Source organism: Manis javanica, chromosome 5 (assembly GCF_040802235.1).
Source record: "Manis javanica isolate MJ-LG chromosome 5, MJ_LKY, whole genome shotgun sequence".
In the NCBI taxonomy this organism is placed as follows: domain Eukaryota; kingdom Metazoa; phylum Chordata; class Mammalia; order Pholidota; family Manidae; genus Manis; species Manis javanica.
The window spans coordinates 9793982-9808055 of record NC_133160.1 but is presented as its reverse complement, the minus strand read 5'-3'; the positions used below and the strand labels follow the sequence as shown (position 1 = coordinate 9808055).

At 50.0% G+C, this 14074-nt stretch overlaps 1 protein-coding gene and 1 long non-coding RNA gene across 7 annotated transcripts in view; one reads left to right on the top strand and one right to left on the bottom strand.

Annotated features, from left to right (window-relative positions):
• RIPOR3 (RIPOR family member 3) overlaps positions 1–14074 on the bottom strand; it is a 65185-nt gene that overhangs the window by 36008 nt on the left and 15103 nt on the right. The window lies entirely within an intron of this gene.
• LOC140849444 (uncharacterized) lies at positions 4813–9754 on the top strand. The gene is made up of 3 exons (XR_012131269.1): positions 4813–6410; positions 6491–6646; positions 6754–9754. It is a non-coding gene; the product is annotated as an uncharacterized lncRNA (long non-coding RNA).

Below are 14074 nucleotides of genomic sequence, written 5' to 3'. Positions count from 1 at the left end.
ACACACTGGTCACACACAGCTCAACACCGTGGGGTTGAATTCAACACTGGCACACACAACTCAACACCAGGTGGGCTGAACCCTGAAGGCCACCTCATTCAACCACTCCACCCTCCATGAACTACCCTGAATTCTCCATTATCCCAGGGACACAGACCCTCCCACACACATACACACATACAGCCCCTGCACCCAGCCACACACAGCCAGACATCAGAGCGGCATCTCTACACAACAGCCAGGAGGACTGAGAAAGAACCCGTCCCTACTGCTGTCTCTGGAAGAAGTGAGGCTCTGGCCGGGCCAACGTCATGAGGCCCAGGGGGCCCAGGGCATACAGCCCGCAGCAGTGTTCGGATTACTTTTAAAATCAGGAGGCCAAAAAGAAAACATTTTATTGCATAATATTGTATATGTATTGTTATTTATATATTATAGCATGTCAGCATGTGTTTTATTATATAATATATCCATCTTTCTACCAATTCAGTTGTAACATACACTATTTAGTCTTTTTCAGGGCGGAAGAGTCCCTTGGCCGGCTCCTAGCCCTCCCCTCAAAGCAATCCTTCCACCTCCAGCCCCTCGGCACCCAAGTCTCTATTATGCAGATCACGTTAGCCCTCCCATCTTCCTCCCCTTCCGGGGTTTCTCGCCCAGTCTCCCTGCTCCCAGTCGCACCTGGCCGAGCAAAGACCGAGGAGCATAGGGGACCAGGCGGGACCCTGCACCTGACCTGAGTCAGCATCTCTGGCCCTCACCAAGATGTGGTGCTGTAGGTTCCACTTTGCTGCGTTCTGGCCCTGAGGACTTGCAGGCTCAAGCTCAGGTAAGTCGGTTTTAAATCGGACCTCCTAGCCACAGGGCTTAATGGTCTTATTTCTAAACATGTGCTGGTGCTGAGGGTCCTCAGAAAGAAATCACAGCATAGTCCTTAACCTCTGGGGGTGGGACTGGCACCTTCCCTCCCCAAGGAGCCTGCTTTCCAGGCTGTCCCCACCCCCGCCCTAGCCCGGGCCTGGGTTTTCCATTCCCCACCCTCCCAAGGCCAGGCCCTCCTCCTCCCATCTGCCCGCAGACCTCAGCGCCGTGCAGGGTGGGCGTGTTTTCACTCACATTTCCCTGATTCCTCATAAGACTGAGCGTGTCTCCTTACGTTCATCATCTTTAGAACCTCCTCCTTTAAGGCGTACACCCATTCACATTCCTTTGTCCAGTTGCCTAGCCTCTCTTACTGATTTCTAGGAACCGTCTGAGTCCTGGGTGGTGATCCTCTCGGGTTTCTCCCGGCCCCCCACTTGCCCCTCGTGGTGTGTGTAGGCTGACGGCTGGTGGGTGCGGTATTGGGCTTCCCAGATGGGCAGTGAAGCCTGCAAGGGCACCTCTCTCCTCCATGGAAGGCCTTCGCCAAGATTTCACTGGCACCAGAAACCAAGCCGCCATCACCTCCTGGGGCTTCACTGGTCCCCTGCCTCACCTCACCTTCCAGCCCAGCCTGAAACCCAGAATGAGCTTTTAAAAATGTCCATCAGGTTTCTTACACCCCACCCCAGGCTTGGGGTTTCCGGGCACTCAGAATTAAAATCTCCCCCCACACCACACCTACAAGGCTCTGGAGGAGCCCCTGTCTTGGGAGAGCCTGCTCAGCAGTGCCTGCGGGTGGAACCCGGTGAGGGACCCCCCTAGGAGCTCCCTTCCCACGCCCAGGAAGGCAAGAGCCACCCTCAGAATGAATCACAGCCGGGTCTTGTCATAGAAAAGGCAGGTACAGGGCGGGGCGGTGGGCAGGAGGGGCAACCCATTTCCACCCATCCTCACCCAGCCTGTAAGGCAGGCAGGTCCAGATGTCCCCTCTGCCCTGGTTACAGCTGAGCACTGCGGCTCAGAGAGGGGGTGCGGTTTTCCACCCTCGCACAGCCAGGTTGAGATGCGGACAGGAGAGAAAGGTTGGCATTTGACCACATTTTGAGCTCTTCAGTAATGAGAGGTGAAGGGTAGGGTGAGCAGGGGCCCAGGGGTGGGTGAGGGGCAGGGACCCAAACTGGGGAGCCCATGGGTATTAAAAAAGTTCAAGCTCACCCACCTGCAGTTGCTCTCCATCCCTACTACACCCACGGCTGCCTCTCCTAGACCCTGCTTGTCCCTGAGGATGCACAGCCAGCGGTGCTGAGTCAGCCTCCTGGAATTCCGGGGCTGCCCGCCAGCAGGCCGGGGGACTCCTGCACAGGCACGGGCCGGTGGAGCGGGGCTGTTTGCTGATGCAGGCTGTTGACAGCATCGGAAATGGCCGAGGGTTCAACAAGAGATGAGCCATCTGGTCGTCCCAAGGTAAATAATTTACAAGAGGCAATCAAGGCAGCCTGTTCTTTGGGGTTTTCTTTTGAGAGCACTATGTGCAGTTCCCTTTTCCTCTTGATGCCAATTGCATAGAGGGAGGGTGGGGAGACTGTCCCAGGCACCCCAGCCCCAGCTCCAGTGCCTCTCTGGGGCAGGGAGGCAGGAAAAGTCAAGATTTTTCTACAACTTCTCTCACCCCATTCTCAGAATCAACCAACTTTATGCCAGACAGCTGGCTACTCTGTGTTGTAAAGAGAGTGGGTTTCCTCCCAAAGAAACAGACTTCTAGAACCCAAAGCCTTGAATTTCAAGAATCTTCAAGAGCTTTAAATCCATTTCTTGTTGGGAGAAGAGCTCCCTACTGGTCGCCCCGGGTATCGCAGCCCTCCTCCTCCAGTCGCCACAGCTGCCCACACAAAAGAGAGGATTTCCATTCCCAAAGTTCAGAGTGAAATCAGTGGATTCCCAAGCACGCAGGATATGCATGTGCTTATAACAGCCTGAAATAAACAGCTTGTGTTACAGTTGTAATCCTGGAGCTTCCAAAAGTGTTGCAAAACATTCCAGGCAGACTCTGCAGTTTGTGTACTACAAGCTGTTGATCAATTAATTCCTTCTTTGCCAAACATTCTTCCTTGGGTCCACTGGGAGATGATTTTGGTGGGAACACATCTCCAGTTTTGTAATGAAAATCGCCAGGGAAAAAGGGCTGGCTTTACAGAGGCTCACGTTACAGAAAATGTGGCTGGAACAGGTGGTTCCTGTAAGGACAAGGATAGTACCAAGTTTTGAGCTCACATAATGAAGAAAGGTGACATCTGGGGACTAGGACTTTGGTACTTTGCAATAACCTGTGAGATACACATGCACAAATTCAGAGAGGGTGTAAGAGTTACTCAGCGGTCGAAACCCAAGTTCAAGTCCAGCTTTAGCCTCCTACTAGCTATGAGAGTCAGACACGGCCCTTATCCTCTGAGCCCCCATTTCCTCATCTATAAAATGGAAGCCATCGAAATTACCTTGCTTTACAGTTGTGAGGATGTGTTTTCTCCTCATTAAAAAGAAAGACTAAACCATAATTTACAGCTAGTCCTACCGCGTCATGCTGCGAAGGTTAGAAACCTGAGGTAGTGCTGTTTTCTGTGGCTGCTGCTATCACAGTGCCATAACCTGGGTGGCTGACAGCAACAGAGATGTGTTGTCTCAAAGTTCTGGAGGCTAGAAGCCCGAAAGCAATGTGTGGGCGGGGCCACGGTCCCTCTGACCCTCTGGGAGTCCTCCTCTGCCTCTTCCAGCTTCTCCCCTCCCTCGGTCCTTGGCCCTCCTTGGCATGCAGCCGCACCCCACCAGTCCCTGCCTCTGGTGCCACACGGTGTTGTCCCAGTGTGTCTCTGACTTCATAACATTTCCCCCTTGCTATAAAGACACTCTCATTGGATTAGGGCCACCCTAATGACCTCATCTGAACTTGACCACATCTGCAAAGACCCTATTTCCAGATAAGGTCACATCCACAGGTGTGAGGGGTAGGACTTCAACAGATCTTCTGGGGGGACACCATCCAACCCATAAAAAACACTGCTTAGCCCAGCAGTTTAATAGAGTTTTGGATGTGCCAAGATGGACCCTGAGCCTTGGTAGGTGGGAGAAGAGATGCTAGACTGTTCCTATAGGAAAGCACAGAAATGTGCTGGTTGGTCCTGGCAGCTGGGGAAGGGGAAGGCTTTGGGGAAAGGGAAGGAACAATACGTGAAATTCTCAGGACAATGAAATTTAAGGGTGGGATTCTAGAATTTACTTCTAAACATGCCCCCTCTGGGTTCCCATCATCCCAAATGCTGTGGACGCGTTCTCTTCCTGAAGGCACCCTGTTTTCCTTTTGAGGATTTGGTTCTGGCCCACTGCTGTCAGTCTGCTGGGACTGCCCAGAGCCCTGAGGTACCCTCACCATGGAGAGGCACAGGACCCACACCAGGCTAAGCAGACACAGCCTCCCTGGAAAAGAAAATTGGAGCTGGAGGGCCGGAGAGGAATGAGTTAGATTTCCTTCCCCTGGCCTCGGTGTGGCCCTGGGTGGAATGTCTGCTGTGAGCTCATTTTGGGTTCTGGAGCCCTTGGTTCAGGCCCATTTCTAGGCCTGCTTCTCTGGATGCACCCTGCAAGCACCCCAGTGTCCTCCAGGAGACCCCTTCAGCCTAAGTAAGCCAGATTCTTTCACACTCGCTCACAACAGGTATCTCTAGAGTACACTCTCCCAGTAGACTTGTGTCAGCAATACTTTAAGAAAAATTAAAGAGTCAGAGCAACAGCCAGCATGGGATAAAAGGGGAAAAGGGCAATTTTAGAAGAAGAGAGAATATTTTTAAATGAGCGTATCAACCCAAAGGTACCTGGAAGCCATGTGAAGATCCTCCAAAATCCTTGGGGACAGTGGGGGGAGTGGGGGGCTGTCAGAGGATGGGTTTCTCACTGGGGTCTTGGGCCTTGGTTTAAATATTAAAGAGAGGGGTACCCCATAGGAACTCTAGAAGGTATGGGCGCTCACGCTGGGGGCCCCCGTGTGAAGTCCCAAGTGCAATGCCTGGCCCATGTTGACACGGCACAGTGGGGATTGTTAACTGACACATTGCGCTCTGGAGAGCACAGCCCCCTCACTTTCTGCCAGCACATCACAGCCTTGGCCAAACCCCTCCCCTGTTGCGGGACTGGGCCACCGCCAGGCTGGGCCCTTCCTGGGCACATGCTGTTTTGATTATGTGCCCCTCAGGCTTTATTGGTTTTCCTGCTTAATGAGGTGAGGTTTGCCCAGCGCAGTGGCAATTCCTATAAAAGCTGGAGCTTCAGTGACCCTGTGTGGACTTTAGAGGGACGTGCTCCCTGCTGGCTGGGCTGGCTGGAAACTTGCTTTGTTCCTTCCACGGCCAGTGAGGAGGGCTGAGGGCTCTAATGAGGGCAGGGGTGTGCCCAGAGCCCTGGACTGCAGCCCCCGGCGGGCTGACTAGGCATTTGCCTCTCTCCAGGAGAAAATGGGGATAAAGCGCACACCTTGGGCTCCAGGGGGATTATAGTTGAGGATCAGTCTGAAAACCTGCAAAGTTCTAAGCAAATGAAAGGATTTGCCATTGTTATTGTAACTATTGTTATCATTATTAGTAGAACCTAAAATCTTTTGTGACAGGTAGAAGGTCCCCAGTGACATTTGACCTTGTATAACCTCTCCCATGCAAGTTTGGGTGGAACCTGTGAATGTAGTGAGCTGTGACTGTGATTACATCCCCTTCTATGGAAAAGGGGAGACTATTTGGGCAGCCTGACCTAACCAGGTAAGCCCTCCACCAGGACTGGTTCTTTTGGGCAGAAGACATTAAAGTACAACAGGGATTCAGTGTGGTTCTAATTAGGGAGGTTCTCCATCACTGGCTTTGAAGGTGGAGGGCCATGTGGCAAGTGGCCCCCAGCTGACAGCTAGTAAGGAAGCGGGGACCTCAGTCCTACAGCCACATGGGACAGAAAGATCTGGGAGTGGATTTGTCCCCAGACCTTCTAAACAAGAACTCAACCTGACCACTATCTTGAATTCAGCCTTGTGATACACTGAGCAGAGACCCCAACCATGCCAACGTCTGCCCTCCAGAACTGGGAGCTCGGGGACGTCACACTGCTAGGTTTGTGGCAGTTTGTTACACAGCAGTAGAAAACAGTACACCTTCCATAAAGGAACCCTTAACGTGGAAGGTTCCTACGTGATCTGCCCTTCCAGTGGAGCCTTGTGGTTAGCGATGAGGCTCAGTTCCTGACAGCACCTCTCACTGGCTGTGATGCCGACTACTCCCCACCTCTGAGAACCTCAGTTTCCTTATTTGTCAAATGGGATGGAAATTAAATGTGTGTAAAGCATGGGCACAGGGTATGTCCCAAGGGTACACAGTAAATGCTCAGGAAACATGAACATTAGATGACAACTAAGAGGGCACCTGTCGCCTCAGAGCCTGCCCCACGCATACCAAGGGCATGGGAATGCGTTCCAGACCACCTGGGGAACCAGGATCCTGAAAGCCACAACTTTGGAGAAGGTAAGTGGTATGGGCATGACATTTTCAGTGGGCACAGTGGAGCAGACACCACACCTCAGAGCTCTGCACTCCCCTTGCAGTCTGGTCCAAGCCTGGGTGCAGGTCCCTCCTCAAGAACCCCTTGGCACCGGCTTCCATGAGAAGGAATTCTGCTGCAGAACTTCTGTCTAAAGGAAGCTGGAGGCCCAGGCCTGGTCCTTGTGAGGGAGAGGCTGACCCTGAACCCAGGGAGAGAGGTAAGTCCAGGTTCCTGGTTCTGTTCCTGGCACATGCACCTGCCCCACCACAACCCCGCATTTTCCCCGGCTCCACACCCCACACCCCCTCTGACTTCTCTTCTCAGTCTTGTCCCTCCTCAGAGCCTTCGCTCTGTGTGTCCTGCCCAGCCACCCACACATCCTGCCTCAAATAGCTGTCCCGCCTCCCTGCTCCCACCACCCATCGGATCCACAGTGATGGCCAATAGCAAGTGTTGGTGAGGATGTGGAGAAACTGGACCCCTCGGATACTGCTGGCGGGAATGTAAAATGGTGTGGCTGCTTTGGAAGACAAGTTAAGTGTAAAGTTACAATATGACCTATCAATACCACTCCTAGGCATACACCCAAGAGAAACGAAAACATACAAACACAAAACATGTATGCCAATGCTCATCGCAGCATTAGTCATGACAGCCAAGAAGTCAAAGCCACCAGCAGATGAAGGGATCAACAACAGTGGTATATCCATACGATGGGATATTAGTCGGCCAGATAAAGGAATGAAGGACTGTTAGATGTTACAACATAGATGAATCTTGAAAACATGCTAAGCGAACGAATCCAGACATGGAAGACCACATATTGTATGATTCCATTTACACGAAGTCGAGAACAGGCAGATCCATAGAGACAGAAAGTACATGAGCAGTTGCCAGGGGCTGGGAGCTCAGAGGAATGGGGGTGACTGCTAATGGATACAGGGTTTCTTTTGGGGGTGCTGAAAATGTTCTGGAATTAGATTGTGGTGATGGTTCCACAACTGTGTGACTTTGCTAAAAATCACTGAACTATATACTCTAAAAAGGGTGATTTCATGGTATATGAGTTATTTCTCAAAAAAAAAAAGTCCTGCGTCCTACTTACTAGCTGCGTGACCTTGAAGATACCTTGGCCCGAGCCCCTTGGTGCCCCATCTGTAGCACAGGACCCTGGCAACTGCCTCATGGGGCTGCTGGGGTCATAGGAGAAAATGCAATAAAGTAGTGCTCAATAAATGGAAGTCTTAGAATTCGTATTCCCTGGACTAGTATAAATTTGGGGTGTTCCCCCAATCGTCTGTCTCCTACAGCAGTCTTGCTCCTTTATACACACTCTGCCAGGCCGATTTTCCTCATCTCCCCTGCCCTCCACCATGGCTTATGCCGATCCTGTGCCTGGATTGCTCTGCACGGCCTTCCTCAGCAGGTCCCAACTCGCCCTGGCCTTCAAGTGCGGCCCCCCGCAGCTCCTCCTCTGCGCAGCTTCCCTGATCCATCGCAGCCACCGGGAAGGCCGTTGGTCCAGAGGCCCCCAGAGGGAGGCACTGACGGCAGGTGGCATCACACCCAGCACTTTTGTCTCCTGAGCCAGCCCCCGAGCAACTTGAGGAGAAGGGTCATGTCACCTTTTACTGTGTCCCAAATTTTATTCATGTATCACCTTCACAATTTTCCCCATATTTGAGTACCACTTGTATTTAAGTTACTGAATACTTTTCTTTACATCAATTCACTTTTCAGAAAACAAGGGTATTCTTCCAAGGACACTTTAATCATGGCTGTAAATGAGAAACCAGCATCCTTTTATAATGACGTAACAGGAACTGCCAAATATTCACACTGAACACAAAGCCATGTGCACACACAGAGGCACGCCTACCTGCTAAGCCCCTGCAATTTCAAGGGGGAAGATTAGTAGGTCTTAGGGAGGCATTCAAAACATATCGACAGTGGAGACTTTCTAAGTGGCATAACCAGGAGTGAAGGGAAGCTGAAAAGGGACTTACGGATCCATCAGTCACTGTTACTTAATGCCTGCGCCTCCTAAATCATCCCCCTCATCTCCTGCAGGTTGTGACTTAGATATCACTTCCTTGAGAGGCTTTTCCTGGCTCCTCATCTAAGTGGGAACTCCCTTGTCCCCCATTTCCCAACATCCGATCCCTACTTGATGTCTTTCTTAGCATTTAATGCCATCAGATATCTTATATGCTACCTTTTCATTGTCTAATGTCTGTCACCGCCTCTGCAATGCAAGTTCTAAGGAGCAATTTACTGCTAACAGCCCAGCACTCCCAGGAAAGGGCCTGGCACCTAGGAGGCATTCAGTCAATATTTGCTGGATGGATGGATGGATGGATGGATGGATGGATGGATGGATGGATGGATGAATCTTGTATCTCCAACAGCTTTACATTGTCTAATACTAGCTGTGTACCAGATCTTACACTAAGGAGGTGGCCCAATAAACAATTGTTGAGTGAACAAGTGAATGAATCAGTCAATCGATCAACCCATTTTGCCTGGATAGTGAAACTCTGTTTTTCAGAAAACCCAGACTTCTTCATGTGTCTACGTTTTTGAAGTCCCTGATTCTAAATTCTTCCTGCAGATTGTCTCCAGGACTGAAAGAACAGAGGCTTGCCAAGAAAAGAGGTTAAATTCCCAGACCTCCCATTTAGATTGAATAGCAGCAGTTTACCAGGAAAAGAAAGCTGGGCACCCCAAAGAGTTGTGGGGCTCAGAAAGAGAGGGAAGAGCAGTGTCCAGAGACAAACTCCTTTTTGCCCTCCTGCCCAGCAGGCCGGGCACACGGCCTAGTGGCAGAAGCCAGCCAGACAAGCAGGCACGCTGCAGTTACTAAGTGATCCTAAGTACATCAAGATGGACACACTGACGCCAGCCACTCTTTGTGGATCTGGAATAAGTTGGGGGGTTGTTAAGACTGCCAACTTAAGCCTCTTCTCACAGGAAAAATATTTATTTCACTGAGTTCTGCCTTTTGGAAAGCTGTGCCTGTAACAGCATCGAGCGAGTGGAGTTTTGGCTACTGCTGGTTTTTGTCTCCTCTCCTGTCTCAGGAGCGTGGGCCTGCGTGTGTGTGTGTGTGTGTGTGCGTGAGTGCGTATGTGCATGTGCGTGTGTGTGTGTGTCTGTCTGTCTGCAACTATTAAGCAGTCAGCCGGGAGACGTAGTCAGGACACTCTGCTCCTCTCCACCCCCTCAAAAAATAGACACAAACTGATTTTGTGGCATGAGATGCGAGACCTGGATGTTTCAACTAGTAAGGCGCCTTCTAATTGCTAAGAGGAAATTGCTTCTTTCTTTCCCTTTTTTTTTTTTTTTTCTGTTCTGGGAAAAAAATACAAACAACTATGAGGAAGACAGTGAAGCTCACGCTTTTAAAGGGCCATGATTAACTTTTAGGGCAGTGTAGATCTTTCCATCCCTTTTCTACTCTTTGAGTCCCAGCTCTGCGGCTTGGTGGCTGTGGCCCCAAAAGTCATGTCACCACTTGGTACCTCTGTTTCCTTATCTGTAAAAATAGAGTAATAACAAATCTGCCTCTTTGGGTTGTTGAGAGGAGTAAATGAGAGAAAGTAAAAACAGAGCAAAGCAGTTTCCAGCACATAGTAAATGCTGCACAGATGGTACCTATTTTATAAAATAATTATGTATCATTTTTATACATTGCTAAACATCTCACCACATCCCAACTTCGTTGAGGATTATTACTTTTTAGTTGTTGCTAATTTGACAGGCAAAAATTCACCTCATTCTTTGATATGCATTAAAAATATTGCACCCATTATTTTCCTCATCCTATTTTTATTAGCTACAATGTGTTGAGTGTTTAGTATATGCCAAGCATGCTCTAAGGGTTCTCCATAAAATCTCTTCATCACAATTGTAAGTTTAAACCCAAAGAAGTAAAAGCAGGGACTCAAGCAGATATTTGTACACCTATGTTTATATAGCATTATTCACAATGGCCAAAAGATGGAAGTAACCCACGTGTCCAGCAACAGATGACTGGATAAACAAAATGTGGTGAATGCACACCATGGAATGTGGTCCAGCCTTTAAAAAGAAGGAAATTCTGACACATGATACAACATGGTTGAACCTTGACGACATTATGCAAAGTGACATAAGCCAGTCATTCCTTTCATATATATAAATGATTCCTCTTATATGAGGTTCTTGAGCAAATTCACAGACAGGAAGTAGAATGGGGTTTCCCAGGGGCTGGGGGAGGGCAGAATGAGGAGTTACTGCTTCATGGGTACAGAGTTTCCGTTGGGGGAGATGAAAAAATTCTGGAGATAGACAGTAATGATGGTGTACACTTAAAAATGGTTAAATGTTATGTCTATTTCACCATAAAAAACTTTTTATCATCCTTCGTAAATCCCATGAGGTAGATGTTATTATTACCTCTCTTTTTTTGAAAGATGATGAAACTAAGTTTCAGAGAGGTTAATTCACATTCCCAGAGTCACACAGCTTATAAGTGGTACGACAGGCTTAGATGCCAGATCTCACTCTTAAAACTCTGCTTTTAAAAAGCTATGCAGCAAGAATTCTGTGGATGCAGGAGTCAGAGGGAAAATTCAGCCTAATTCCAGGTAGCAGGTGGAGTTAGCCAGACGGCGCTGCTGGTCCTCCCGGTTCAGTCCTAAATTTATTCTCTAACCTCCTCGTGGGTTCTAAATTTAGCCAAACAAGTTCTTCCAGCCTAATCAATGACGTCGGCACATTGTTTTGGAGACCAAACCTTCTTCCTGGTGTGAAAGTAATAAAATAATGCAGACTTTGTTTGCAAAAGCAGCCCTGTTGCTTGTTAGCCGCCATATGAGAATGATCCTGGGCTCGCTGATGGTGGACACACATGGCTGTTGACCGATTTCTTGAGGACAGTGATTAAAACCATTTTCTGAACCAGAGCCTGGATTTCTCTTCCTGAATGAACCAGAAACACTCAGGAAGTAGTGAGGCAAAAAAACTCTTAACCAAAACCAAACATAAAATTTTCGTAAGATTACTCATTAAGAACAAACTAGGGCTCTTTGGATAGTCCCCAGGTCAGGGAGGAATTGCAGGGTCCCTGGAGACCCATGGGCTGAGTTTCCCCTTCTCTGGGAAGGTGTTGGGGTGGCTAACTGGGCCATGACCCCTTCCCAGACATCCTGTCTCCACTGAGGTGGGCGGACACGTGACCTTTGTGGTCTGGCCGACGACGTCTAATCAAGCCTTGGACACTGGACCCAGGAGAGACCGTCCACTCACTGACCAGAAACATAAGACTTCTGGTGCCTGGCCCAAAAGGATGAACATGGACATCAGATTTCCTCCCTTAGGGAAGTGAGTTAAGAGACATGGAAGAACATTCCAGTTGATACAGATACTTGAGGTGAGAGATGATGGATATTTGGTTTTGGGGTGGCCATGTTGGGGGCACGTGCCCACAGATGTATGTGGAAGAAGGGTAGGTGCTATGGCAGTCTGCATCCCAGTGAAATATTGAGTGGCTGGATCAAACTTCACCTGAAACCCACACTACCACTGTACTTTTCTGTCACATGAGTCAACAAATTTTCTTTCTTCAAATTAGTTTTATTAGGTTTTCTCATTAGTGTTTTTTTAATGACCAAAAGGAACATCTCTATAACCTTCCAATGAGTCTCTTTTTAACCTGAAATTGTTAGAGTAGATTCATGATCCACAGAACCCAAAGGCAGACCACAGCAAACCAGGCAGAAGCCCTTTGGGAGAGTTTAGGATTCAAAGCGGGGTCCCCATTACAGCTCCTGCAACAAGTTTCCCTTTCCTGGTCCCAAGCGCTTGGAGGCCGGGCAAAGAGGTTAGGCCTTTGCTGCAGAGACACGCTGTCCTCATGGTGACCCCTTCTCAGCCTCAGAACTGTTACTATCAGAACCTCTCTGAAGGTCCTGGACAAAGGGTGAAGCCAGGAACGCCTGAGGCTGAAGGGCAGGTCAGGGGCCTGGGAGAGAAGGGACAGGCTGGGACCAGGGCAGAAATATGTCTTCCGTTTCCCTTGCCCCCGCCCCTCCCCCAACAGCACAGCTGTGGTCCACAGTGAGGGACAACAGGGACGAACAGCATTCACTCACCAGGCAGTGACCCGGCGCTGAGGGCACTACTGGGGCTTATCCAAATCTCAGTGAGGTGCAGGGACTTAGCAGTAGGTGGTGGCATGGGATTTGAGCCTGCGTCGAATGGGTGCCGAGTGTGGCACCCTTTCCAGCACACTGCAGGGAAGCTGATGGCAGGCTCTTTGGCTGTAGCCACAGCTGCCCTCGCATTTCCCTTCCAGCTGATTCTGCAATCAGCAGCCCCTCCAGACATGCCTCAGAGGCTCCCGGGAGCTGCCTGCTGAGGAGAAAAGGGATTGGCTGCAAACTTGACTCTCTCTCCAGCCTCTGCCGGGCGCACCGGAGGCATGGGTGTGTCCAGCTTACCTGGGAGCATCTGCTTTTGTCATCAGATGGAGCTGCCTTGATTAGGACCAGACCCCCTAAAGAGAGGGACAGCCAGAATGAATTAAAAGTAAATTTCCGAGAGGAAAGAAAGAAGCAATAATAATTGGACACATCTGTGAAACTGGGTGCTTCCTAAGCGCCAGGCCCTGGGCCCGGGGTGGAGCCCAGGTGCGGGACCTCAGCGTGCTAACACTTATCACTGCAGTCCCGCCCCCGGGGGTCTGCCGCAGGCATCAAGGCGCAGCAGCCTCCACTCGTTCCCCATCCAGAGCCCACCCAGGACCCTCCTCTTCAGTGCTTCCACCAGGCGGTTCCTACGGTTTCTCAGGGCCCCCAAGGGGAGTCAGCTGAATGGGAGCCCCAATCAAACCCTGAGCCTACTGTTCACTGGCTGTGTGACTTGGGGTAAGTGAGTTCTAAGGCTCCTTTCTGAGCCTCGGTTTCCTCACCTGTACAGTGGGGGGGCTTGTTGTAGACCAGAAGTTTTCAAACTGTTGACTGCACCTGTTTGTGGGCTGTGAGCTCAGCTGAAGGAGTCAGGACAGGCATTTATGTGACTCGGCCTCCATGGTAATGCTTTCCCATGTACACACCCTGTGCTTTCCGGGAACAATCTGAGGGCAGGAATCCCACCTGCAGCTCCGATCCACCCAGCGCCTTACACAGAGCCACTGCTGGGTCAACGTGCTCAGTCGTTCTCAGGTGACACAGGTTCTGGTCTGTTCTTCACAACACCTGCCAGCTCAATCAGAACGAGGCCAACCTGACTTGAAGCCTGACTCTGCCCTTACTCAAGTGCGGCTGTGGGCAGTGCCGCTCCCTGTCTGCAAGACTCTAGTTCATTATTATCTGTTCGTAGGGAAAAACCCTACTGTCGTCTTAGGACTGTCTGGTGAATGTGAATTAAAATGATGCATGCAAAGCTTGAAGCTTTGTGGGAGGTACATCATGAGCCCCATGTCAGCCCCCTAAAATTAATTACATTCATATCATACTTATCACAATAGGCTCCTTGAGGTCAGGACACCCCTTCGGTACCTTCCTACAGCCAAATAATCAGCTGGCTATTTGGCACCTATTTTCTCCCTCTGGGTTCAGCTGAGCTGGAAGAATAAAAGCCATGTCAGGACTTGCTCTGTACT